Raw genomic sequence first — 26827 nt, 5'->3', positions numbered from 1 at the left:
CATTATCTTCACTCTGTACTGGAAGATAAAGTGAATCTCTTGTTGACAGTGACTAGTAGAATCTCACTTTTCTTTTTCAGGCTCTCTGTGTCTATTGACTATGTCACTTACTTGGTCCATTTACATTTAAGCTAGTTACCAATTTGTAAGCAGTTACTGCTTCTTTTTTCCTAATTCTTTTCTGGTTGTTCTGGTAAATTCTCTTCTGGTTGTTGCTGTCTTCTCTGTTGCTCTCTCCCTATGCTATTAGATGTTTTTCTCTAGTAACCCACTTTGATTCTTTACTTTTTATCTTTTTTAAGTGTGTATGTGTGATTACCAACAAGCTTACCTAAAACAGGCAGTTTTAAGCTGATATAATTTAGCTTTGATTTCATGTATGTACATGTATTTCTGTCCACAGCTGTCCTCCCCCAGCCTCCCTGTTTTGCCTAATCATTTACATTTGTGTATAATATGTATTCCTTAACAAATTGATTAGTATTACTCTTTTTAAGTTTTGTCTTTTAAACGTCTTGCTAAAATTATGTGAGTACATATCACCATTACAGCAATATTCTGAATCTGACCCTACACTTACTTTTTACCAGAGAGCTTTATAATTTTATAGTTTCTTGTTTTACTAAGTAATGTGTCTTTCTTTCAGCTTGAAGAACTCCTTTCAGCATTTCTCATAAGTCAGGTTTGATGGTGATGAATTCCTTCAGCTTCTTTTTCTTGAGAACAAGTCTAATTCTTTTTTCAGTTTTGAAGGTCAACTTTGCCAGGTAAGATATTCTTTTTTAGTATTTTTTTTTAATTCAGCACTTTGTATTATTTCAACATCTCCTGGCCTGTAAGTTTTCCACTGGGAAATCTTCTGCTAACCTTATTGAAACTTCTTTGTAAATGATTTGCTTTTCTCTTACTACTTTCAGGACTCTTTATCTTTGGTATTTTGGGCAGTTTAATTACAATATGAGTTGGTGCACTCTTGTTTTGACTGAGTCTGTTGGAATTCTTGGCCTTCCTTTACTTGGGGGTTTATATTCTTCCCATATTTGGAAACTTTTCTGCTATGATTTCTGTAAATGAGCTTCCGGTTCCCTTGTCTCTTTCTTGTCTATTTCACACTCTTACAATTTAAGTATATGCTCTTTGCATGCTGTCCCCTGCAAATTATCTTTAATTTTGTTTTTATATTTTTTCTACTCTGACTAAATATTGTCAAATAACCTGCTTTGAGTTTAAAGGATTTCTGCTGTTGATACATCATATTGCATTTTTATTTCATTCACTGAATTTTTAAACTCTAGAACTTGTATTTTTAAAAATAATTTTAATATATTTCTCACTTTGATAATTTGTTATTTTCCCAATTCAGTTGAATCATTTCTCTGTGTTTTCACTTGAAGTTTGATGAACTTCCAGGAAACAGTAATTTGAATTCTTCATTATGCCATTCATGGATCTCTGTTTATTTAGGATTTTCTCTTACTACTGACACTCTACTCTGTTTTCTAGGAGGTAGAATGTTTCCCTGATTGTTGTTGCTTCCTGTTGCTGTGCATTGATATCTCTGCAGGCCACGTGGCTTGGTCCACAGAAGGGCTTTATGGTGGAGTCGGTGGTGTGTTGTCTTGGTGTCTGCGCAAGCACTGAGGGTCCTGCTGTTGTGTCTGAAGCACTTCCCTGAACACCATATTCACTGGACTGAACCCAGTGACTGGATCTGTAGAGGTGCCCTGGAGCCTGGTTCCTGTGGAGAGTCCTGGGGCAGTATCCTCTGGAGCTGGCCTACAGTTTGAGCCCACAGGACTCCCTTGTGCTGCAGCCAGCCTTGATCCTGAGTCTACAGAGGCAGGTCACCAATGGCAGTGGTCTGCCACTGGGTCCACTGGGGTCAGGCTGCCCTCAGTTTTGTGTCCACAGGTGTTGACCTGGAGCATGAGTCTGCAAGGACAGTCGGACACCGAGGTCTCTGGAGCGGGCCTGAGCTTGGGTCCAGAGGATCCTGGCCCCACAGGGCCTACTCTAGGGACTGATCTAGCCTCATGTTGGACCAGGAATAAACTGGGATTGCCTGTCTGGTGCCTTGAGGTATGGCCTGGGTCTGGGGCTAGGGTGAGCAGCTGTAGGGTGGGTATTTGCATGCTATTGTTAGTGTTGTGGTTGTTGTTTACTGAAAGGAAACAGAGCACGTGATATAGTCACTTCAGCGGGCAGGCAACTGGGTGCTAGTACATGGAGACTGTGACCATGAGTAGCACTGTTCTTGGAGATCCTGGGAAGGTACATCCATAGGACCTGGACAGGGGATGTCATGGAAATAGAGATGTGTGCCAGATTTATAGGGGACAGCCTGTCCATGTTCCAAATAGGAATGTGAAGGGTGGAATTTAAGGGTCCATCTGGTCTCATTGGGATACATGTGCCCCTCAACAGCACCAGCTCATTAAGCTCTGGTTGGCTCTGCTTCCAGACTCCCCACCAAGACTGGCTTTTGAGCAAAAATTAATAACATGTGTCGACATTAACTTGCTGAAATAAAAAAAAAGTAAATTTGTGTTGGACATTTGTGTTTTATGTTCATGGGTGATAAGCTTCTGTTTAAAAGAAAATGAAAAATGTTCCTTTTAAAAAACAATGAGGGCGTAGTTACCGGAGGACTATGTTTTTAAGCCTATGAATGCCTCAGTCACAGTGTTTTCCAGATGTCTGCTTTTAATTATTTTTAAGAGGCTGATCATTTCAACTGCTGACTTGGAGTTTCATGGGGAAGGACTTGGTAACTAAAATAATTTTACTTGATTTACTACCTGTAGAGGTTCTTTGCCTTATTCTGAAAGTAAACAAATTAAACTTGGTGTTTGCAGAGCTGCAGAAAACAGAGTCACTGATTCATGGGGTGTTTTCTAACAGAGTGGCTTTCCTTGGAGCAGCTTGAGGAAGCTGGGTAGTGGAGGAGCTTTAGGGAGAGGTCGAGGCCAGGTTCCATGTGGCCCTGGCCCGGGGCCTTGGCTCTGCAGCTGTGATGCTCCTGCTGGTCTTGGTTTGTCCCCATCCACAAGTGGCTTGACAGCTCAGGATGAGAAGAGCTTGGGGGGTGAAGTGTGCATGTCCCCTGGCCATTTCCCAGCTACCTGGAGGTCCTCTTGAAGCAGGGTCAATGGAAGAGCCTGACTACTTCTCCCCACGTCCTTCAGTCTTGAATGCCAAGCCCGGGCCTTCGGGCAGCATTGGACGCGGCTTCTGCTGTGGCACTGGAGAGGTGGCACGGTGCTCTGCGTGTCTGCTGAAGGCCACTTTGCAGCAACCCCTTCTCTTCATTCTACACTGTCCAGGGGCTTCTTGTGACACTGGGCAGACCCCTGGAACTGGGCAGACCAGAAGGTGAAGGCAGAGGTCAGGACCTTGTTCCTGGTCAGTGTCTGGTGCATGGCGGAGACAGATTCTGACGGCGAGCTCCTCGGGTTGTGTTGTGCCCTTGGTGGACAGGCACAGGTGCAGACAGGGATCCTGAGGAAAGGGTTGGGGGACACACTGCTGATGCCACTTTCCCCCTCGCCTGATGTCATTGTAACTTGATCACATCTGCAGAAACCCTGTTTCCTTCTGTTTCTTTCATTTTTCATTTTTTTTAACTGACATAATTTTTAAAAGGCGATGTGCTGAGGTCCCAATTTCATGTTTTTGCTTGGATTTAAGTTGTTTAAGTTGAAGTTAAGTTGCTTGAATTTAAGTAGTTTACTGTTGTGTCTTTGGTTGGGATGGGGCCACGTTTCTGTCTGCAGACGTGGCAATAAGGTACCTGTGTGAGTCTGGGGTCAGAGTCAGCCGAATGTGCACGTGATTGTAAGAGGAGAGTTGTTGTGGGCTGACAAGTCAGAGGATGGACAGTCCCACAGCGGCCGTCTGCAGGCTGGAGAGCCCCGAGAACAACGGCTGCTCAGTCTGAGAAGCAGAAGCCCCAGAACCCAGGGACCAGAGACGCAGCCCAGGCCGCTGAAGGCTGCGTCTCTCTTGAGCCACTGGAGTGAGTTTCCGTTCACTCCATAACCGAGGACGTGGGGTCTGACTCTGGGGGTGATGGTGGCAACACAAACCACACTTGTTCACCATCCAGCTACCCCTCTACTCTCTGCTTCAGCCAGACCCCCAACCTAGTCCACGGTTCCCTGAACCACACCCTCACACACAGGCCCAGGAATGGACTTTACCAATTTTCTAGGTGTCTCTCACTCAGTCAAATTCGTAATCAAATTAGCCATCACTGTAGATTTGACCTCAAGAAGGTGAAGAACTAGATAGAGGGGTGCAGACAGAGGCAGGAAAAATCAATCTGTGAAGTGCAAAGAGCTATGAAAGCTCAGAAAAGAAGTGTGTTGAGTATATGGAAAATTGAGGAAGATACTGTGGTCAAGGTGGTCCTTAAAGGGGCTCAAAAGATGGAGAGGATTTCAGGACAAGGGGTAGGTTCTTTATGAACCCAATAATCCCATCCAAACTGTCTTTAGCTATTATATTCTCCTAGAAAATACAGCATTCTAAGAATCTGTAGGGAGAACAACTATTTGAATGTTTGGATAAATCAGGAATCAGATTAAAGCTTTAAAATTGACAAATGTTTCTCATATGTAGCCAAGCAGCCTCCCACAAATATCTGTGGTGAGTCATTTCGGTCAATGAAAAGTCTTTGAAATAAGTCACATCCCTTATCGTGCATACAACGGGGGCTGCTCATCGAGACCTCACAGCACCAGCACCAGGTGCTGACCAAGACGCAGAACCGCGCAGAGATGGAGAGCAGAGCTGTGCCACCAGCACCGTCTTCTCTTCAGTGGGTTTGGACTCTGGGTTCCCATTCTATTAGAACCCCCCCCCCCCCGCCCCCACGGTCTACAGTCTCCACTCCTGCAGGGGTCCTCTGGAGAGAGCAGCGGTTCCTCTTTGCAGCTGCCGCTGTGAACTGCAGACACCACGCAAACTAAGGAACACTCTTGGCCTAAGCCACCACCTCTGGCATGTGTGCTCTGCAGTTAGGGATCGCCAGAGCAGAATGTGGTCCCTAGAAGTGGGGTGCACGGAAACGGAAACCTAAGGTGTAAAAGAAGCCTTGTGGCTGGGTGGTGGCGGCAGCTGGGAGACTGATGAGCACGTTTGGGGGCCTAGAGAGAAGGAGGAGGCTGCCCAACAGCAGCTGTGAGCTTGGGCGCTCGGTTGTTCTCCTCTGCACTTACCTCATCCACTTTCCTTCCTCTTCCATTGCCCAACACACCTAACCCCAGCAGCCACGGAGCCCACTAGTGTGATCCACGTGCCTGAGCTTCACGGGTGGAGAGCGGGGCGCAGGACTAGGGGGAGGAGGGAGAGCGGACGCAGGACTCCGGGGGAGGAGGGAGAGGGGGGCACAGGACTCCAGGGGAGGAGGGAGAGGGGGGCCCAGGACTCCGGGGAGGAGGGAGAGCGGGGCACAGGACTCCAGGGGAGGAGGGAGAGGGGGGGTGCAGGACTCTGGGGAGGAGGGAGAGGGGGGCACAGGACTGGGGGGGGAGGAGGGAGATCGGGGCGCAGGACTCCGAGGGAGGAGGGAGAGCGGGGCGCAGGACTCCTGGGAGGATGGACAGCAGGGCGCAGGACTCCGGGGGAGGGTGGAGAGCAGGGTGCAGGACTCTGGTGGTGGAGGGAGAGGGGGTGAACATCCCTGGGGGAGGAGGGAGAGGGGGGCACAGGACTCCAGGGAGGAGGGAGAGCAGGGCACAGGACTCGGGGGAGGAGGGAGAGTGGGGCGCAGGACTCGGGGGAGGAGGGAGATCGGGGCGCAGGACTCCGGGGGAGGAGGGAGAGCGGGGCGCAGGACTCCTGGGAGGATGGACAGCAGGGCGCAGGACTCCGGGGGAGGGTGGAGAGCAGGGTGCAGGACTCTGGTGGTGGAGGGAGAGGGGGTGAACATCCCTGGGGGAGGAGGGAGAGGGGGGCACAGGACTCCAGGGAGGAGGGAGAGCAGGGCACAGGACTCAGGGGAGGAGGGACAGGGGGGCGCAGGACTAGGGGGAGGAGGGAGATGGGGTGCAGGACTCGGGGGAGGAGGGAGAGCGGGGCACAGGACTCGGGGGAGGAGGGAGGGGGGGCACAGGACTGGGGGGAGAGGAGGGAGAGCGGGGCTCAGGACTCCAGGGAGGAGGGAGAGCGGGGCTCAGGACTCCAGGAGGAGGGAGAGCGGGGCTGGGAGGAGATGGGGGAGCCAGCCAGCACACAGGTGTTAATTTTGTCCTACCTTTCCCATATTTGATAAGCGTTGTGGCACAGGTTGATAACAGTATGGGAATTCAGCACAAGAAAGATCACTATGGAAACCAGGGATCTGAACTGGGACTCCCTGCTTCTCTTCTTCATTCCCTCCTAACTCTCTTCCTTTCTTCCATCAAAAAATCTCAGCTAGTTGTTCAAGGCATAATTCTTTTTTTTTGTCTTGAGTATACAGATGGGAACAAGAAGCAGTTCCTGTCGCCGTGAAATGGGAGCACAAAGTGGCTGAGGAGCCAGTGAAGGGAGAGAAGCAAGGTGGGGCAGGAGCCTGAGGAGTAAAGGTGCCTGTCCCCGAGGATGTCAAGTCCACTCTGCCATTGGTCTGGTCAGATGTGGGTCCAGACTTACTGTGATCGCAGCCTGTTGACTTAAGTAAAATACAACCGTGAAAATCCAGTGCACCTCACTCAGTGGAAGGCTATAAGAGAAGAAAAGCCTGAGGTTCCTGGAGAAGCAGAGATTCTGCCTCAGAATTGTAGCAAAAGGACTCTGAGCCTCTGGCCTGCTGGTCTCTGCAGGCGTCAGACCTAGAATGGCAACAGCGGCTCAGACTGGCAGTCCCCAGAATCAAGTGATTCCCTTCCTTAAGACAGATTATAATCCATATGATCAAGGGAATTTGTGCCGTGAACAGGAAGTTGAAGAGGTAAGGATGCTGGACTGAGACTCTGCGGGGGGGGGGGGGGGGGGAGAGGGACCTAAACAGAAGCCGCACCCAGGCCTGCAGTGTTAAAAAGCATCCACGACAACCGTTTGGAGAAGGCAGGGTGCTGTGTTGAGCCGTCCTCAGGGACTGCTCCTTTGGAGCACATGATTGGCGTCCAGGGACATGCACTTCCTTCCTTTGTGATTTGCTGAAAATTTATTTTTTTGCTAAAGCTTAAAGTTTTAGATCTGACTTTGTTTTGTGTTTTGTTTGCACAGATGAGAGATTAAGGGTGTGGGGACGTCACCTGAGGAGAACTTGGGCATCCTCCCTTCTTCCTGAAGTGGACCAGTGTCGGTCTGCATGACGCACAGATGACACCAGCCAGCAAGTGGGGAGAGACCTGCGGTGCCCAGCCGTGGATCATGTCCCAGCACAAAGGTGCTTCTCCCCGCTGAAGTTCATGTCTAAACCATGATAAAAACTTCACATTATTATTTTCGAAGAGATGGAAATGCAAAAATGTAGGAAAGAAGCAGCGCTCTAACGCTGTAATCATCCTCACTACTAGTAGTGTTCTGTCGTTTCCTTGCGATGCTTTTTATTAATTTTTACATAGACCATTCGGAGTGTGAGTTTCCACTGGCACGGGATTCATCTCTCTGCTCATTCCCCAGTTTGTCATCCATGTCTACTCTGTGCCAGGCTCTGAGGTGGGTTCTGGGGAGCCTCAGAAACACAACTAAAGAATTTACCCACACCTTAGACCCACCCTTCCACCCTTCCTTCCACCCTTCCTTCCACCCTTCCTTCCTTCCTTCCATCCATCCATCCATCATTTTAATTGCTTATTTAATAATCAGTTGGGTGTTTTTATGTAACTCTCTCAATTATTACGCAAGCTCGGGGTTAGTTGAGATTTTTAAACAATATTTTCTGGTTGTAGATGGACATGATATCTTTATTTCATTTATTCATTTCTATGTGGTGCTGAGGATCGAACCCAGGGCCTCGCACACGCTAGGGAAGTGCTCTACCACTGAGCCCCAGCCCTTAGCTGAGTGGAAGTGGGTAGAAAACAGAGACTGGCCCACTCCAGCGTCTTGTGGGGGCTCCCCTCATTTCACTGAAGGCAAAATTAGCCTCGAGTGTCCTGTGGGAGGAAGCAGAGGTAGAAATACCATGAAATGGCCGTCTTAGAATCTTGGCAGTTCTCTGAATTAGTCGCAGGGTTCCCGGGAGGCTGTCCTGCACTCCCTCCCAGCTGTGGCCCTCCAGCCTCGAATCCCAGAACCGCCAAGCCTCCTGGGGTCTCCCTGTGGGTGGCGTGGCGTGCTCTGGTTTGCCAGCCTTCTCCTCCTAAGCGCCCACGGTGCCACCCAGCTGTGGTCACCTGACCATGGGGAGGGTCCCTGTGTGTGGGTTGGCCGGCCCCTCTGCAGTCAGGCAGTCCTCAAGAACAACAACAACAACCCGCGGAGGGCTGGCGGCCTTGGCCCGGCTCCAGTGTGCGGAGTGGCTGCCACCCTCTAATGGCTGTGCATTGTGGCAGGGTAATCAGGTTGACAAAAGTGGACAAGAGTTTTGGAGGCAATCAAGCACACTAATTCGTTTTAAAATGCTGAACAGGTGCAACTGGGACCCACTGAAAGTGGCTATTAGGCAGAAGTCGATGCGCGGAGGGCGGGCCGACATCTGTGCCTGCATGGGGCACACAATGGAGCAGGCCTGGCGTGTAAATGCGGGCAGGATTTTCCCAAGGATGGGGCTTCTGCTTCAGGACTTTCCCTGCTCCGGTAATTAGCACCAGGAGGGGAGCTGCTGAATCCCTCTTTTTTCTTTTTCCTGAGGAGGGTAGAAGTGGATCTGATTTAATTAGGAAAGGCAGCGACCCCAGCACCCACACATCCCAGGTCCACTGGGGCAGAACAGGGCCTTCCCGGGAGGAGGTCTTTGTGATTTAAATCTTACCGAGCATGTCTGCCCACTGGGCTTTGGATTTCTAGGGTTCCTTTTGTCTTCAAAGACTTGCTCTTTTGAGTTGTCACTGTATGTATACCAACTCACCTTTAGAGACAAACTTGCCAAAGGATGGGACCTGTAAACGCCTGAGAGCTGCCCTGTGTTCCCAAGGGCATGTGAAGGGCACACAGGTAGACTACCTGTCACACCAAATCCATGCCATGTGTTTGGAGGTCTGCACTGATAAACACTGGACTCCACCGTACACTCATTTTTTCTTCCTGAGCCTTGGGTAAGTGTCTCAGATCTCCGTGTTAAAAGTCAAGTTGCACAGCAGAAACAGGCATAGGCCGTGAGTTTTGGAGAGAGATGGTTCTAGACTCAGGTCCCAGCTTGTGTCCTCTCACGAAGCGCCTCACCAGTCTCCTCTCGTTCTGTGTGCTGGATGTCATGGGGATCGTGGCTGTGCCCCTGCCACTGTGTGGGGAGAAGAAGCCGGGGTCCTGCACACACCCGAGTGGGAGCTTTTGGTGAGCATGGCCCTAGTAATGGCCATGAAGGGAGGAGGCCCCAGGGGTGAGGAGTGAGGCCTTCTGCCATCTCCCAGGGTCCCGACCAGTGTCAGGCACTTTCCGTGCACCCCAAAATAGGTTAACAGAATAAGGAATCTACTGTGTGAAAACTAAATAATACACATATCTTCTTTTCCAGAAAGGTATTATTACCACTTTATGATGTCTTAATTTTAGAAGATTGTAGATTCTGCAAAGTGTTTTAATCCTTTCCTATAATACAGCACACATATTTTAAATTCTAATAATTATTGTATTTTCAAGAAAAAACAAACCCTTTTAATTTTTATTTAAGCCTGTGACGAGTCCTTTTTTCAGAATGTTTATTGAATATTTTAGTTTGGAGAGTGAGTGCCGCAGTCTGGCTGGGCACAAAAAACCGGGAGGTCACACACCACTTGTAGGTCCAAACAGGAACTACTTTATTGCCCGAACCCAACGGGAACTCAACCGGAACTCAAGGGAAACTCCGCAAGAACCAAAGGGAACTCAACAGGAACTCAAAAGTAGCGGGCACCCGAGGTAGCAGGAGCTGCCTTATTGCCGGACAGCAGAGGTTTATATGCACAACTGAATACACAGCTTGTTTCAGTTTAGCATCATCCAGTTACAGCAATCAGTCATTATCTTAATAATTACACACAGCTTAACTTAATTATCATCATCTTAATGGCTCGCTGGCGTTACTTCTCAACCACTCCTTCTGGCAAAATGCCAGGCGCCATCTTGACTTGGTTGTGGCTCTCAACAAGTGAGTGACACAGGAAGAGCCCAGGGAAGAGACAGGGCAGTCCCTGCACCCAGACGCATGCTGGACTTGGGTGTGATTCGCCACCACATGTGCTGTGTGCTGGGTGTCATGGTCACAGGCAGCCTGGCGCTGGTGGGGGGGGTGAGGCTGAGAACTCTGGGAGCTGGGAAGTCCCTGGGGCCCCAGAGCGCTCCCGCGGGCAGGGAGAAATAAAGCCCTGGATTGGCAGTGTCTGCGTGGATTGCCTCACAGCCACGCCTTCTCCCTGGGAGGGTACCTGGCCCGACCCCCTCCAGGTTGGTCGGGCAGAAATGAATAGAGCACAACAAAGTCACCATGACTCACCCCAAATAGAGCTCTGCACAGTTCCCACTTGCAAACTTGAAACAGGGTGAAGATCAACAACGACAGTCCACGGAGCATCGCAGGCCTGCTCACGTCCCCAAGCACAACGTGGATTCCTCGCCCATAAAATGGCACTTTTTAGAAATAGCTCTGAGCCAGAAATTTATATTTAGGATTAAAAATAATAAATTTAGTGTTTACAGAATACTTAAGTGTGTTCACACGATCCAAAAGTCAAAGCCGCACCCTCTGCACCACGAGGAGCCTGTGGCCCACGGTTCTCCACGGCCCCTCTACGTTCTGATCAGTGGCTTGTGTGTGCCGCGCTCCATGCGGTTGCAGGAAACGTGAGTCTCCCGTGGAAGGACGGTGAGGGCTGCTGGGCTCTTTGTGGGGGGTCACTGGGTAGTGCAGGATGTCAGCCGTCCCAGGGCTCCTGGCGGTTGGATGGCACTCCCTGGGAAGTGGTGTTCTGTGACATCAGAACTCAGAGATGGCTGTGCTTTTGATGATGAGACAGGGAATTTGTTTTCTGAGCACTGAATTCTAATGTGTATCATGTAACTTGCCTTTTCATTTTGAATGGTTTCTACTGAGAGGTGAATCTTAAACTGAGTATATTATATACTTTTTCTACCAGTTCATGCTCTGTATGTTGATCTAGTGAGTATTTTAGTAAAATAAAGCCAAAATGAATTTCTCCTATACTCATTCTAAGAGCTTAGTAATTTTTACCTTGAAATTTGGACCTCTAATTCATGTGAAACAGAATTTTCTTGGCATGTCTGGTGTAAATTGGTTGACAATACCTATGTCATTCTATTTCCTGATCTCCCATCTTTATTCCCTATACGTCTATCTTTTAATCAATAACAGTTTACAGATTACTGTATAGCAAATACTAGCATTAGAATAATCCTCAACCTTGTTTTTCATTAAAATATTTAAGCTATTATCATTTCTTCAAATTTCTACCTAATGTTTAGAATCATCCTATAAATTTGTAAAGATCACTTTGGATCAAATTGATACCTTAGCAATGCTGACTATCCTAATAATAATGTTCAACAGATTTGAACAAAGAAAATTTGAACATATGGTTAAATGTACTCCTAAGCATGGTTTAGTTTTATTTACTGTGGATAGAATTATCTTAAAAATTTTTATTTGCAATAGTTTAATTTTGACCTAAGTCCTTATCAGATTCATTTATGAGTAGTGTTAGTTCTTTTATAAACACCTGAGAATTCTCTATGAATTATCATGTTATTTGAAGAAATAATTTTATTACTTCCTTCCCTATATTTATGCCTTTTGTATTTTTCTTGTTTTATTGCAATGGTCAAGATCCTGAGTATAATTGCCTTGATTCTGTTCTTTTCAGAAAATCTTTCAGTATTTTCCCACTAAATATAAACTTTTAAGTTCATCAAGATTTGTTTTATGGTCCTGTATCTGATGCATCAAGGTTAACGTATCTCTGTGCCCTGGGTTTGTACCTGGGTAGTGCTGGATCATGGAGAGTGAGCAGGGCAGGACGTCCCGTCCTGGGATGCACGGGCCTCTTGTTCAGACAGCTCCTCCCTCTCTCCGCCCTCTCTCCGCCCTCTCTCCTCCCTCTCTCCTCCCTCTCTTGGGCATCTCCACACATTCTGCCCAGGAATTGCAGGCAAAAGGGGAAGAGCGGCTCAGCTGCTGCCTGGATATCTGTCCCTGCTTCACCCAGCTGTAGAGAGGAGGTCCTTGAGCCTCTGGAGTCATCAACATGCTGGCTGCGTCTGTCCGTCCGTCCGACTGTCACCACCTGAAGGTAGGACGGCAGGCCTGGGGCACCCTGCCTGTGGGAGGTTTCCTTTTTGAATTTTTATGGCCTTCTGGGTTTAAAATCGCTTCCATCCATTAAATATTTCTAGGCTCAGAGTATGGAGATCCGTGGATATTTTTCTTATAGATATGGTATTTTTTCACCCCATTTCAGAGACATATTCTGACTTAGATGTGTAAACTTTCATGTCCCACATAATGTGCAACTAAGACTCACACATGCTGAATCTTTTAGTGTAATTCAGGGAGAACGTGAAAAGGACACAGAACTTTTATGATATAATTACACTCATGACAAAGGACGTTGGCAGTCATCCTATGGACCTGCAGACATTGGGGCTTGCAGTTGGAATGGTGTGTGCCCATTACCTGGAGGTGATCCACCTCCTACCTGAGGAAGCAGCGGATCAGGGCGGGGAGCGTCATGTGGCAGCAGGGCCGTGTCCCTGGGCTCCCTGGAGCACCCCCTCCCTGTCACGGTGCTCGGCCCGTTGGTGAGGCCGGCTGAGCGTCCCTGCTGTAGCTCCATGTCTGCTCTGATGCAGAATCAGCAGCGCCTTTGGTGAGGGGACTGAGAGTGTCACCATGCGGAAGTTGCCACGTTCTGGGTGCAGCCTTGAGCCATGGGGACTGTGCCTGTCTTTGGAACACGGGGCGGCTTCCTCTCTATGAGGCAAGACCAGGGCCAGGAGCACATGCTGTGTCTCCAAGCACCAGCAGCACTAGCCCTGAGCAAGACCCCAGCTGCCCTCCACGGTGGTGGTGGTTCCTCAGAAGGGAGCCCAGGAACTGCAGCCCAGGGAGGGGTACACTGCTTACTCCAAGCCAGACCCCCTCCACCTGTCGTAGAGAAGATCTGTAGCTGCCAAAGACAGGCATCATGTCAGAACCAGTCGGCTGTGAAAAACAGGTGGTCCTGAAACATCTCACCATGAGTTTGACATTCCGGAAGTCCTCCCAGGGACAGCACCCGCCTCTTCTGTCCTCCCACCCAACATTTCATCACAGGGTGCCTCAAGCAGAGCTTCAAGCAGACACTAGGAGCCAAGGATACGAGCTCGGGTCCCAGCAGGGGAGACAACGTCAGTGAAACTCGCAGACTCGTCCTCCAAGCTGCAGCACGGGGCACCTGGACACTTCCTGCTGCTGCCTGAGTGACCGATGCCATCTTCCGGGCTCTCAGGGCACTTCTTCCCTGGCAAACAGAAGACCTAGGAGTTTCTCTCAGGGACCCTGTGAAGGACCAAAGTCCTGTGTTGGGCTGACTCTGTCCAGTAGCCTGGCAGTGCCGTCCACTGACACCGTGGGGTTCTGCTTTGGAACATCCATTGACCTGGCCTGTGGGTTCTCCTGCTTGGGGGGTGCACCAGGGGTTGTTGCACGTGGTGGCCCTCCTGGCTCCGTGGTCACTTGGGCACCATGGCCGTGGCTGGCTTCCTTCTCTCCTGCAGGTGCTGCTGCCCCCGGCAGTGGGGACGCTCTGGGGACCGGAGCCCCATCTAGGGATGTGCTGTGAAAGGGACTCACCCTCCAGGGAGCTCACGGAGGGCTGGCTCTCCATGTTGGGGCCCTTCAAGATCTAAAAGCTGTTTTAATTTTAAACTGAATTAAGACTTAAGAGGGTGGTTGTATCAGTTTCTCTTCATCTTGGTGATTTTTAAGTGATTCATTCTCTGGAGTCTTCTGTTTCTGGAGAGTTACTTTGTAGGCCACGATTGACTTGTTTTCTCTCAGGTTTCAAATGGGAAACGCGGCACACAGGCAGCACCTTCTCCCCTCGTTTCCCTCGCTGACGGGGCCTCCCTGGGCGGCAGGCTGGCCCGCGTGCCACCCCGGCTCAGGCCTCGCGGTTCCTGGACAGCTGGTCACTCAGCTCTTCAGAGCGTCATTGCCTAGGCCGCGAACAGTCCAGGGATACCTGAGAACGCTGCCCAGGCAGCCCAGTCTGCGAAGGACTTCCCGTTGCCAAGGCCAAGAGGACGCGGGGGCTGAGGAGAGGAGAAGTAGACCACGGCAGCAGGACCACCCTGAGAGGTCAGCCAGGGGCCAGCAACAGAGAGGAGCCTCCTGCCCAGGGGTGTGAGGTAGCGCCAGGGCTCCGCCTGTTCAGATGACTCCCGGTGAAGGAGGCAGCGCTGACCTCTAGGCCCCTCAGGACCCTGCCATGGGATCCTGTTTACAAGCCCCTGTATGATTTGGTAGATTTTGTGAGTCCTGCTTATGTATGTAACTGTAGTGCACTAATTAAAATAATGATGAAACATGGGTGGGGAGGAGGACGGGAGAGAGGGAAGGTGCGGACGATGAGACAGGTCAGGTTATGCCGGGTGCATGGGCAGGTGGGGCACAGTGAATCCCACCATGGTGCATGATTATGGTGCAGTGATAAACAACTTCCTCTATCTCTGTATTCTCCAATGTCTTATCTAATGGAGTTTACCCTGCCTCAAGAGTTATTGTGTGTGTGCGATAAGTAGAGTTCAAGGAATATAAACTGCTTCTAGACCACCAAGCACCGTCTGTCAGAAAGCCCTTCCGTCCATCTTCAAGTTAGGAATTTGCTGCTACTTGTGGACATCTTTTCAATATAGAAGTGGGTAATTGTTCCAAGTAAAATGTTTAATGTTTTCTCAGTGGGTGAGTGTTTCAGTGTGCATGTTCACTGTGTTAAAGTCATGAAGTATTTTTAGTATCTTATCATATTTAATTAGGTACACGGTTAAGGTGGTGGAATTCTTTGATGACCCCGAGACTCCTGACTCCTCAGGTAGAAATGTCTCCTTTCAGTGACGCAGTCAAACTGGAAGCTCTGTGTGCAGCGAGGGGACCATAAAGATGGAGAGATCCCGCGGGAGGGAGAGCAGGGAACCTTGAGTTGAGGGAGTGACCCCTGGCTGACAGCACCCAGGGAGCAGGACCCTGAGCCCTCTGGTCACGAAGAGTACCTTTGTCAACACACTGCTTGGGCTTGGAGTGGCTTTCCCTCAGTCAAGCCTTCAGACGAGGCACAGCCTGATGGATGCTGTGGGTTCAGCCCTGGTGAACTTCTGATGGACCAAACAGAGCTAGTAAATGGATATTATTTTGAGCTCTAAGCTGGTAATCATTTGTCACTCGCAAATGGAATACAATGCAGTAAGAGTCAATTTCCCAATGTTTGTGATACCCCGTGTCCCCCTGAACATGCAATAAGTCTTCCCTGGGGTCTTGAGTCTTGCACAGTGTGATTTTCTGCCTTGTGAGAGAGCAGAGCACCAAGGCCCCTTGGGAGTGTATCTTCTCTGTGTTCAGAAATTGCACAGGGGCTCTGCAGCTGCTGCCTCTGGACGTGCGGTTTAACACAGTGGACAGTGAGCCTTTGGAGTGACAAAGCCCGGGAGATGGGTCCCATCTCCCACTGCTGCTTGTAAAGAAGCTTTGGCATGAAGGAAAACTGAGATGGGCCAGATGGCTTGGGGCTTGCTCCATTCTCTGGGTAGCATTGATCTTGTTATGCTTATCATTTTTTAATACAAGAAGAGGTTATGAAATATGAAATGTGGAGAACATCAGCGGTGTCCCCTGTTGATGTGTTTATTCTTCTCAATTGCCCGTTCCCCTTGGCCCAGTCCTTCCAGGCATGATTCTAGTTGTTAGAAGAAGCTTTCAGTTCACTGTCTTCCTTGACCAGAAATAATGGTCAAACACCAGCTGTATCAATATTTTGGCTTGTTTTCTTGATGATTTGCAAACCTGTGATGTGCATGATGCTTCCGGCTGAACGGCCCTTTGTCTTGTTCTGTGTGGAGTGTTCAAGTGGAAACGCCATCAAGCACGGCGGGAGCAGAGCATCTCTCCACCTGCCACAAGGTTGGAAGACGCGTTCAGAGCCTCAATGGCAGCTGACAGACAGTGGATCCCTGCCCACAGCTGCAAATGAAACCCAGCCTGTGCCTGTGGCCTGGACCTCGTGAGTGTCGGAATGGACGCTGCCAGTCTGTGGTGGTCTCCTTGTACACCAGGCTTTGGTCATGGTCAGGAAGAATATTTCCAAGCCAGTGGCCACCCGGCATAGACCACCTTCCCCCTTTTACTCATGATCTATCACAAATCATGTTTATGGAAAAATCAACTTTATTCTAATAGAATTTAGTAAAGGAAGCTACTTATTTAATTTTTTTAACTGCTGCTATGGTTTGCATATGAAGTGTCCCCCGGAGGCTCATGTGTTAGATGATACTAGAATATTCAGAGGTGAAAGGAGTGGGTTATGATAACCTTCACCTAATCAGTGTGTCAATTCAGTGGCAGGGATGATCAGCGTGGTACCTGTGGGCAGGTAGGGTGTGGCTGGGGGAGGGGTCACTGGGGCTTGCCTTTGGGGTCTACATCTTGCCCTTGGTGAGCCACAGAGTCTCTCTAGGCCTGTGGAGAGGAAGGACATCACGTAAGGAGCTCCTGGCCGCGGAGGCCTGTTCACTTGGTGGCAGCTGGGAAATAGACAGAGGCACAGGAGGGGGCTGGCTCCCAAACCCCTCCACAGTGCAGGAGCTCCTTCAAGCAGGTCCCCTCCTAGAGGGCCCTCCCTGCTGGCAGCCCCAGGCCTTTTCCATTGTAGCCTGGGGCAGCTGAGAGGGAAGCCCTTCCCACCTCCACACCCTCTTCCTCCCTTGGCTCCACCTGGGTCTCCACCTGCAAAGGCTGGCTGCTGTGAACCAAAGGGCTGTCCATCTTCCTGCTCATCTTCCTGCCCTCTGCTCCTCTTGCCTGGGATTCTCTGGGCCCCTGACTGTGCACCTTTGCCCCTCTCCACAGCCACAGCCCACGTTCCACGGCTGCACCCAGAATCACACAGGGTCCCACGTGGCTGTCCCTGAGCTTGGTGCAGGGAAATGACTTTCCACAATAGGAGTCACATCAGTGCCAACAGCTGAAGGTTTCACTTAAATCTATCCAGTGGCCTCTAAAAATGGCTTCTATGAGAGGTGACCTTCAGCATGGCCAGAATGGAGCCCTCTGGACCTTACTACTACTCTGAGACCTCTCCTCCCCTGCATTTCCCATCTTGACCACATCACAGAGTCCTTGGATGCACTGACCCCAAGTGACGTTTTCATGGTGGCTTCACCAGCCTGGTGCCCGAGGGACCCACCTCCTCACTTCTCCTTCACACACCTCGCCTCATGGTGACCATCTCACCTGTCACTGGACCACCTCAGACACTCTCCCTGTTCTCTTCCGCTCTCTTCCCACATCACCGACAGTCGGTGAGACAGAGTGGCTCCCGGGATGCTCCTCTTCTGTCCCCACTGCCCCAGCTTCCCGTCAGGTTCAGAATTCAACCCCAGCTCTGCCTTCAGGTCTGGCCTGGGCCTCTCTGAAGGTCTGGCCTTGGCCTTGGCCGCCCCTCTAAGCCGCTTTCCAATATCTCTTCCCTCTTCTGCTCAGGCCACGTTGCCTTCTTGAAGTTGCCTCATCTGGAGGCCCGTTCCTCCTCAGGGACTTGACCCCTGACTCAGGCTCCTCCTCCAGGTCCCCAGGCTGTCACCCTCCACATGGTCCTGGCTGGAGCCACGTCCCACCTGCTTCTGCTCTTGGGCTCTCGGGTGACCTGCTGGGCTCTCGGGTGACCTGCTGCCCCCTGGCTGACCCTGCTGCACATCCCCTGCACTGGGGGACCTCGGGCCAGGGCGTCAGGTGTGTCCTCTGCTTCCCTACCCGGGGCCTGTCTGTCTGTGGAGTCCAGTTGCCTGAGGGCCTGCTTATAGTACACCTCAGGGAATGTTCTGTGCACCAAGTAAATAAGTCAGGGAGTTCCCATTAAAAAAAAATGTAAGATTCCTTCAGCCGTGGTTCATCATGCACATTGTGAGGAAGAAGGTGCATGTGTGTATTTGCACATGAACGTAGTTCACTCACACCCTTTGGACTTCCAGGAACAGAGGGTCTCCCTAAGGAACTCTGGCTGGACCCCAGGCGCTGATACTGGACGCACCAGGGCTCATCATGTGAAAGTCTGCAGAGGACCTGCAGTGCGACTCACCGCTGAGCAGACCTCGGAGAACACAAAGGAGAACGAAGACATTTGGAACCATCTGGTGAGATTTGGAAAAACTCATGGTGGCCCGTGCAGTTGGCATTCTCCTGGAAGAGGGCACGTCACTGGTCCCAACATATTTAACAGTAACCTCTAAGAACAGCATTCAGTGTCTCTCAGCTTTCAGTAAACAGTGGAACAGAAAATAATCCAAATTCCCACTCATGTAGAAACTCTGTTGTTTAGGGTCCCGGGAGACGTTGGATACCCAGTTTATTACAAGTGTAAACCTGGGCCGTCTGCCTTCCTTTCTTCCACTCTTCTAGTGGACGCTCTGTTTCTGAGGGACCAAGAGAAATGACGAGACGTGAAGTTGCCCTGACCTCACTGTGAACTTCTCCCAGTGGTGTGAAGTGGATGCTAACTATAGAAAGCTGAGTATTTTGTGGACTGGCATCTTAGATTTAGCTGAGTGCATCTTCTGCCCACTCGCTGCTGCGGCAGGGACTCTCCAAGCAACCTCATCTAAAAGTAGCAGCTTCCGTGGAGACACTTCTGTGGCGTGGGTCCCCGAGTCACTTTGGCAGAACTTGAATTGTGTTGCTAATTATTCCAAGTGTCCACTTTCCCTGCTGGTGTCCACCTGATGAACTTGGCTCTCCACCGCTGCGTCTCCGAGGGTGTCTGGTCTTTCTGAGCGGGAGAGCCGCCAGCGGGGTCTGGTGCTGGTGCGGAGCTGTGGCCTGGGTCCAGGAACAGGGAGGCGTGAAGCCTCAGGGCCGAGAGCTGCATGGGCTGACGTGCCTCGTGCTCAGGCTGATTTCCTGGCATTGCTGACTGGTGTGGGACCCAGACGGAGTGATTAAAGTGTGTGTGGAATCTCTGTATGGGAACAGCTAGATTGCTTCTGGATGCATGGCCATCAAGAGGGGGAGGAACCTACAAAGGAGGGGATTAATTCGCACGCTAATGAATTTTTTAATTAGTATTTAAAAATCCAAACTTCAGCAGTCTGTTTCCCTGTAGGGAATGGTATAGAATGATCCAGGTAATTAGGGGAAGTGAAGATATTAAAACAAACTTATGGACATAGTGCCATAGGAGATGTTTGAAGGTCAGCAACTGCAATCAACTCAGGATATGAAGTTATTGGGGTAAATACTGGAGGGCAAAGCTGGTTTTCTTCAAAAAGAAATAGGAACAATCACAAAATTTAAAATAAAGGATTTGGTGATAAAGATATATCCCTGAAAGAGTATCAAAATGCTCTTTGAATATAAACTGGTCTTTATTAATATTTTTTAATTTGCTGTGTGTTATGAATCATACTTTCAATGTATAATTTCCCAATAAAATTGAACAGTTATGATAGTGTTTTAAGATAATTATCTCAGTTTTCTCTGGGTGTGATGATGTAGTATACATAACAGCACTTTAAAGAAATAATAGAGCCACGTGTTGCCATTTGATCATCGTCTATAGCTAAGACTGCAATCACTTCGAGTACCAAAAAGGAGAATTCTACATAGTAAGCATTATGATAACAATTCTGAATGTTTTCTTGAGGAAGGCTTTTTTTTAATGTAAAAAAGAAAATACCTATTTTGCATTAATTCCAGATCCTATTATTGAGTTGAGAATAAAGTCTTCAAGAAATATATTTTAAATGCAGACGAGACAGGACAAACATTTTGGAGTCTCACTCCAACTACCATTACAAAGGTGACTGGAGCCAAAATGGCCTGGGTTTTGTTGGCCCAAGGGTTTGTCATATTCGGACACCAAGGCCCTGAGCTCAGACAGAAGCTTAGACCATTTGTTTATAACGATGCCACCCTGTTAATGGCTTCTGATACTCTCCAGCTTGCACTCTTTACTGAGGTTTAGAAGTTGTTACAGAATATTCCATAAGCTGTCCTGGAGCTTATCAACTCCATCTTTGAAAGTACCATTTAAATGAAGCTTTCTACTGCTGAAAATAAACCTTCATTAGTGTATGAATTGTCTCATGGTTTTCTCCACTCATCCGAGTCTTCAGTGAGCTGACAGCAATCTCAGTTGCTGGCCTCGGTTCCTACGACTCCCTCATTGGTACCCCTGAAAGCCTGGTGTGTTGGAAAATCTGCCCCAGGCCTCGGCTCCCCAGCAGGGTGCGCTCGGGCTCCTGGCTGGGGAAGGCCACCCAGATGCTTGGCTCCCTCACTTGCCAGAGGAGATTCCTGCTGAGCTGCGCTCGCCTTACCCACGTCTGTGACTCCAGGTCCCATCACACACAGCAGTGCATTTTTAATATTTGAATTTTACTTAACTAAACAGAACAGCTCTTTAATAATAGAAGTTCATCTTGCATGTGCTTTTTCTTACATAATGTAGCATAATTATTTACACACATTGAAATTATTGATTGACTGACATTAATTCAGATAAAGTTTTCATTGACGTCGCCCCTTGTTTTTTGTCGGGCCTGGACAACTGGGCCAAGGAGCAATCCACTGTAACCTTGTGGAATGTGTCCTGGGTGAAGTGCTGCTTTAAGGAGAGGCATCGCCCCTGCCCAGGGAAGCTGTAGAATAGAATGGACACGCAGACAGTCAGGAATAGAGTGTCTCCAAGGGATGGGTGGGGAACGTTTCTCGGCTTCTGAATTCCATGGAGGAACTGTCTTCTAGGAGTTTTTTGCTGTTTCCACTGGTCTATTAAAGAGGCGCTCTGTGCTAGGCTAGACCAGGTCACCGGGCTGCCCTGCTCCTCAGGGGACTGGAGTCTTCAGGGCAAGGACACGCCCTGCTGAGCCATCTCAGAATTCCTAGGCCAACATAACGGAGCGTGCTCTCTAGGCCCAGCCCCCTCTTGACCCTGCACTGTGACACACACGCACGCGCGCACACACACACACACACAACACACACACACACACACACACACCACTTCCTCTGCAAATGAATTTACTCTCCTGTACCCATTCTGCTACCCAGTTAGTACCACCTCCTGCCCAGCTCTCTCAGCTACTTTGAGAGTAGCACCCACATTTGGCCACCACTGTCAGGACCAGAGAAAGACCCCCAAGAGGCACGACTCCTGTCCTCAAAGTACTGATGGGGATGAGGGCGTGCAACCCTGCCTCACAGGCTGCTGGAGAACCCCTGCCCAGTGTGCTCAGCGCTGCTCCTGGCTCCTCACTCTCCCTGGAAGAAAGAACAGTGGATTCTCCGGGAAAACCAGCTATTTCTACCACAGGCTATTTTCTGCCCTGAGCACTGGCGTGCACTTTTCTCTTCATCCCAAGGGCACAACTCAGGATCCATTTAGATGCTGAATATAATGAGAAGGCAGAGTACATGGTGATGTGCTGTCTTCCGGGCTCAGAGGGCTCCCGCAGCCCAGCCACTTATGAAATCAACACACAAATTATCTGCCCTCCTTGGGGTCTGCCCATGAGGTCCCACCCCACGAGTTCCGCAGGGCTGGGACAGAAGGCATTCATTCTCCAACCGTCCTCCCCTCAAAACCCGCAGAGGAGCTGGGAACTAGCACTTTCCAGCCCTTTCTGGACCTCTGAGGGGTGGTGCCGGGAGACTCTGAAGCCCAGCTGGCCCGGCTGTGAGTGGTACAACTGCCGAGTCGGTACCAAGACACTCTTCCAGCTTCTTCCTCGGTTTGGAGTGCCCGGGATGTCTTCTTTCTGGATGAAGCCCAGCTGACACGGCCAGGAGGTCTCTCCAAAGAGAAGTCCCTCCTCTCTCAGTGCCGATCACCCTGCTGCAGGCGCATCTCGCGTCCACCCGAGGGACTGAGGGACGGCTCCTTCTCACAGACAGGCGCATGGCTCTGTATTACCATCTCTCTGTGTCTAGAAGGTAGTGACACTAGGTGCTCAATAAGTCCACTGTGATTCCACGGCTTGTCTCAGGCAAGCAAGAGGAGGACCCAGATCTGACTCTGAAACTTCTTCATACTCTTAACTACACTACTTTCCACTGAAAAATAATCTTATGCTTTTATTTGAGGATGACATAAAACAATGGGAAGATCATTGTCAGTTTTTTTTACTGCTGTGACTAAAGACATGACAAAAATAATTTTGAAGAAGGAATATTGTATTTATTGCTCAGGTTCCTGAGGTCTCAGTCCACAGACGGTGGACTCCATTGTTCCAGGCCACAGGTGAGGCAGGACATGATGGCGGAAGGCAAAGGCATGGCAGGAGAAAGCAGCTCAGGATGTGGCCACCCAAAAGGAGGGGGGGGGAGTGAGTTCCTTACCACAAACAGAATATATCCTCCAAAAGCACATCCCCATGACTCACCTGCTCCAGCCACACCCTGCCTACCTACAGCAATCACCGGTGAATCCACTGAAGTGGAGTAAGGCACTGATTAGGTTAAGGCTCTCATAACCCACTCATTCTGCCTTTAAACTTCTTAGCATTGTCTCACACATGAGCCTTTGGGGGACACCTCACTTCTATAACAATTAGTCTCTTAATCATGGCACAATTTGTAAGACAGCACAGATGACATGTAAGTCTGGCAACACCAGAGATAGAAGACCATGCAGAGCAAATCCTGCAAAACTATGGAATTCATGCCTGAGTCACCTCTGGTGTGGCTTCCTTAAATGTCTCTCTACTCTGATGACACAACTTTCAAATAACCACTGATCTTAGGACAAGAGTTGGGTTCATCAGTGAGCAGCACCCCCTGGCCTTCCTGACACCTCCTGCTTGTCAAGGAGGGGGAAGCCTGCCCTCCCGCCGCTGCACATCCCCGAGGGACGGAAGGAACAGGCTGGTGCTCTCCCGAGGACCTTCCCCGGGCCAAGCACCTTCAGAGGAAGCCTGTCTCACGGCACCGGGGAGAATCTGACTTCCCGTGGCCTCCACGTGGCACACTGCACAGCGTATGTCACCAGAGACAAACCCCATGTCACAGGAGCTTATTTCAAATATGAAGGATGCCACACCATTTGAACAGTCACCCTCTTCCCTGCTGAATTCCCAGACCCCAATCCTCCTTCTTTTTTAATGTCTTAAACAGTGAATCAGGAAATCTCTTGTTAGTCAATTTGAGTTGGATGATTTATATCAATGATACTTGACCCAGGTTTTAGAGGAATTCCAGGGAAAACAGAGGAGAAGAGCACACCTCCTGGCACACATCAAAACTCGTGTGTCTTTGTAGGTCAAGGAGGGAAATCACCACTGAAGGGGCCCAGGACTGACGGCAGGACAGATCCCTGCAGCTGATGACACTTCCCATGAATTATGGTAGCATCTTAAATTATTTATGCAGCTCTCCTTTTGGAAAGAAATCAACAGGATAATTTTTGAAAGCTTAATCAGTGAGAAAAAAGTGTCCTAAGAATGCTACAAACACTGAACATTTATTATATATATATACCTCACTGTGGGTACTACTAATCATTTCATTTTTTAAAAATTATGATTCTATTTGAATTAGTCTATTGTCCAACATGAAATTATTTGATATGTGACATTCAACTAACAAAGTCATTCAGACTAAAGAATTTGGGTCTATCAGTATATTTCGATGTTTTCGTATCTTTTCATGAAACAATTCTATGCCCATGGCAGGGCCTAAGCAATACCTCTGAACAGCCTGCTCTTGTGCTAGTTGCTGCTTCTGGAAGAGGGCAGGCCCCTGTGTCCTTTGGCGGTGTTCTGAACTGTCTTGTTCATCATTCACCTTTCCACGCCCACATCCCAGCAGGAGCGTTCACTGTGATGCTCAGTTCACGCTGGTGTCCCCTGCATACGTGACAGTCACCCCTCCCCGTGCTGGCCCCCTGAAGCCCAGGCTGGCCCTCAGAATGCCTGCCTGTTTGTTTTGTTTTGTCTTGCTTGTGGCTCTCGGCTGGAGCTGCCCTTGTGAGTTAACAGGTTTGCTCCAAACTGCCTCCTGCTTGGAGTTCCTCCGTGGTCAGCTGTGACCTGACTTGGCTGCCAGCCAAGTGCAGTCTAACTTGAGAAGAATCGTCTTCCCTGACCAACAGCTGAGCCGCAGCCCGAGGAGCAGCTGAGCTCAGCCAGGCACAGGTGCCAACAGGACAGAAGTGTCCACGTGGGGCCAGTGCAGAGCTGTGCCCAGTTGTGCTGTTGTGAGGGACACTTCCTCTCCTGTATGAACTCTGCCTGCCCACATTGGGTGGAACTCTCAGCCTCTCTAACGATATGCGTGAATGCTCAAATAAGTTCTGCTAAATTTGATGTCTGCCCTTTCTTTCTACATCCCCAGTCCCTGCCTCCCTCCCTTGCCCCTGGCTTACAAAAGCCCAGCTGCTCTGCTCAGCCCTGGCTCTGGATCCTGGCCAGTCAAGGTCTGCTGGGCACTTTTGCACCAACTGAAAACTGACCTGAGCTTCTGCCACCCTTACCTCACCGTGGGACAGCCCTGGCCAGCGTCTTTCAAGCTGTCCCCAAGCACAGTGTAGCTGCTCCAGCCCTGATTTTCTGACCTCCTTGCCCACTCCCCCACCTGCCCTGCCCTATGTCCTGTTCCTCTTGCTTACTTCCAAAAGCTGTTCTCCAAACAAGACTGCAGTATTAGATGATCCTTTTATGGGCAAAAATCGACACCTACTGCCCACCGCATGCTTCAATATGCATAGATGCATGAATCTAGATTTCTAATGGATCAGAAATCACCCATCTTCTCGCTGATTCCCACTCCTCGCATACCCTTCCCTATTTGTGCATATAAACTTACTATTGCTGCGGCTCACCCTCAGGGCTATCATTCCCATTCCTGCCCATCTGCTGCAAACTCCTATAAGCCATTCCAGAATTTTAATGGAATTAGTAATTTAGTATCTTGTGAATGCAATTGTTTTTTCTAACATTTTGCTGGGAAAATAATACACTGGTGAATATACCAGCCAAACAAAATATCCTACATTTTTTGTCTCATCACAGCAAAAAGAAATATTTGGATTCAGGTTTTTTGTGGCCATATATTGATGGTGATTGGGTCTTGGAAAGGGGATGGAGCAACAAAGCTGTGATGGGTGTGAGACTTGGGTCTGCAGTTGCCTCATCCGTCACCCCCTCTCCTTCAGCTACTCCTACCATGTGCCCTCTCTTAAATGTCATTTTCCCTTATCAAACCCTCTCTGCCCCCAATTCAGGGTGCACTGATGCCCCAGGCTGGAACGTGAACCCTGATTCCTGGTCCGATCTGTTGAGATTCTGCCCTGCAGAACTTTTCCTTCCTGAGTCTCTGCCTTGCTTGGTGAATCCTCCTACCTCCAGTGAGTTCACCTGATAGAAGCAAGATGCATATTTTTGAAGCTCTATCAGGATCCCCTGCATTCCCCTACTGCTTTTCATGAAGTGAAGGCTGGGTCTCACTGGCCGCTTCTGAGGCCGACCCTGTCTCACACACACACACTCAGTTTAACCAACTGCACCGCTGCCACAGTCTTTCCTGCAGCAGCTTCCTTTGGCTTTCTATCTTGGATAGTCTGTAAGGTCACTTGTTCCTTTGTTACCAAATACGTGCTTCTCACTCTGCCATAGCTTAAACGTCACCTTGTCCTCGTGCCTGAGTTCACAGGGACTTGTGCTGCTTTCTGATGATCTGAACGTGGACAGTGAGCTTGAGCGGGAACACTGGTCCTCACATACCTCCTGACTGCCTGTGATGAGACAGGCGTCTCTCCTTTCTAGAGCATCTTGGGAAACACCTCCACTCCTTCACCCGCTTCTTCAACCATAGCAATGATTCCTCTCATATTGAATATATATATCAAAGTTTTACTGAGTTATGGATCCTAAATCTGAGACTGGCTTACAAGCAATTTGAGTAGCATCTTTGTATCAGTTAGTTTTTGCTTCCTAACAAACCATCCTAAAAATAGTGTCTCCATCATTTTAAAGAAAAGAGATGTTAAATGATTGGGTTGGAACCACAATAATGAGCCCCAAATCAAGTCCCTTATGCTTAGATTTATTTGCCAAACTTTTAATTTAGTTGCATGAAAATCAAAATTATCCTTCTCACATTTTATTTCAAAAAAGAAGAAACTTGAGACCAGAGAGATACATCCTGAAGAATAAAATCTCCCAATAGTAGCTGCTGAACCAGGTTTGCTTTTCCTCTTACTCTTCACTTCCTAGATAGAAGGTTCTAGTTTCTTCTTGTGTTATTTCATTAAATTAGACTCCTGAAAGGTAAATGCATTCTAGGGCTACCTTTCTGTGCTCAATGCTTTATTCTTTTCTTCATAGGAGACTTTTCTCTTGGATTCCTTATCTGCAAAATGGAGATTTTATAACTCTCACCTCACAGGTTTACTCTAAGTAAAGTGTCGTGACCTGTAAAGCACTCCAAACAGTGCCTGGCATATCATAAGTTTTCAGTAAAGTCCCCACATCACCACGATGTCACCACTGGGCTGGTGTTAGC

Source organism: Ictidomys tridecemlineatus, chromosome 12 (assembly GCF_052094955.1).
Source record: "Ictidomys tridecemlineatus isolate mIctTri1 chromosome 12, mIctTri1.hap1, whole genome shotgun sequence".
In the NCBI taxonomy this organism is placed as follows: Eukaryota; Metazoa; Chordata; class Mammalia; order Rodentia; family Sciuridae; genus Ictidomys; species Ictidomys tridecemlineatus.
This window is presented reverse-complemented; position numbering follows the sequence as displayed.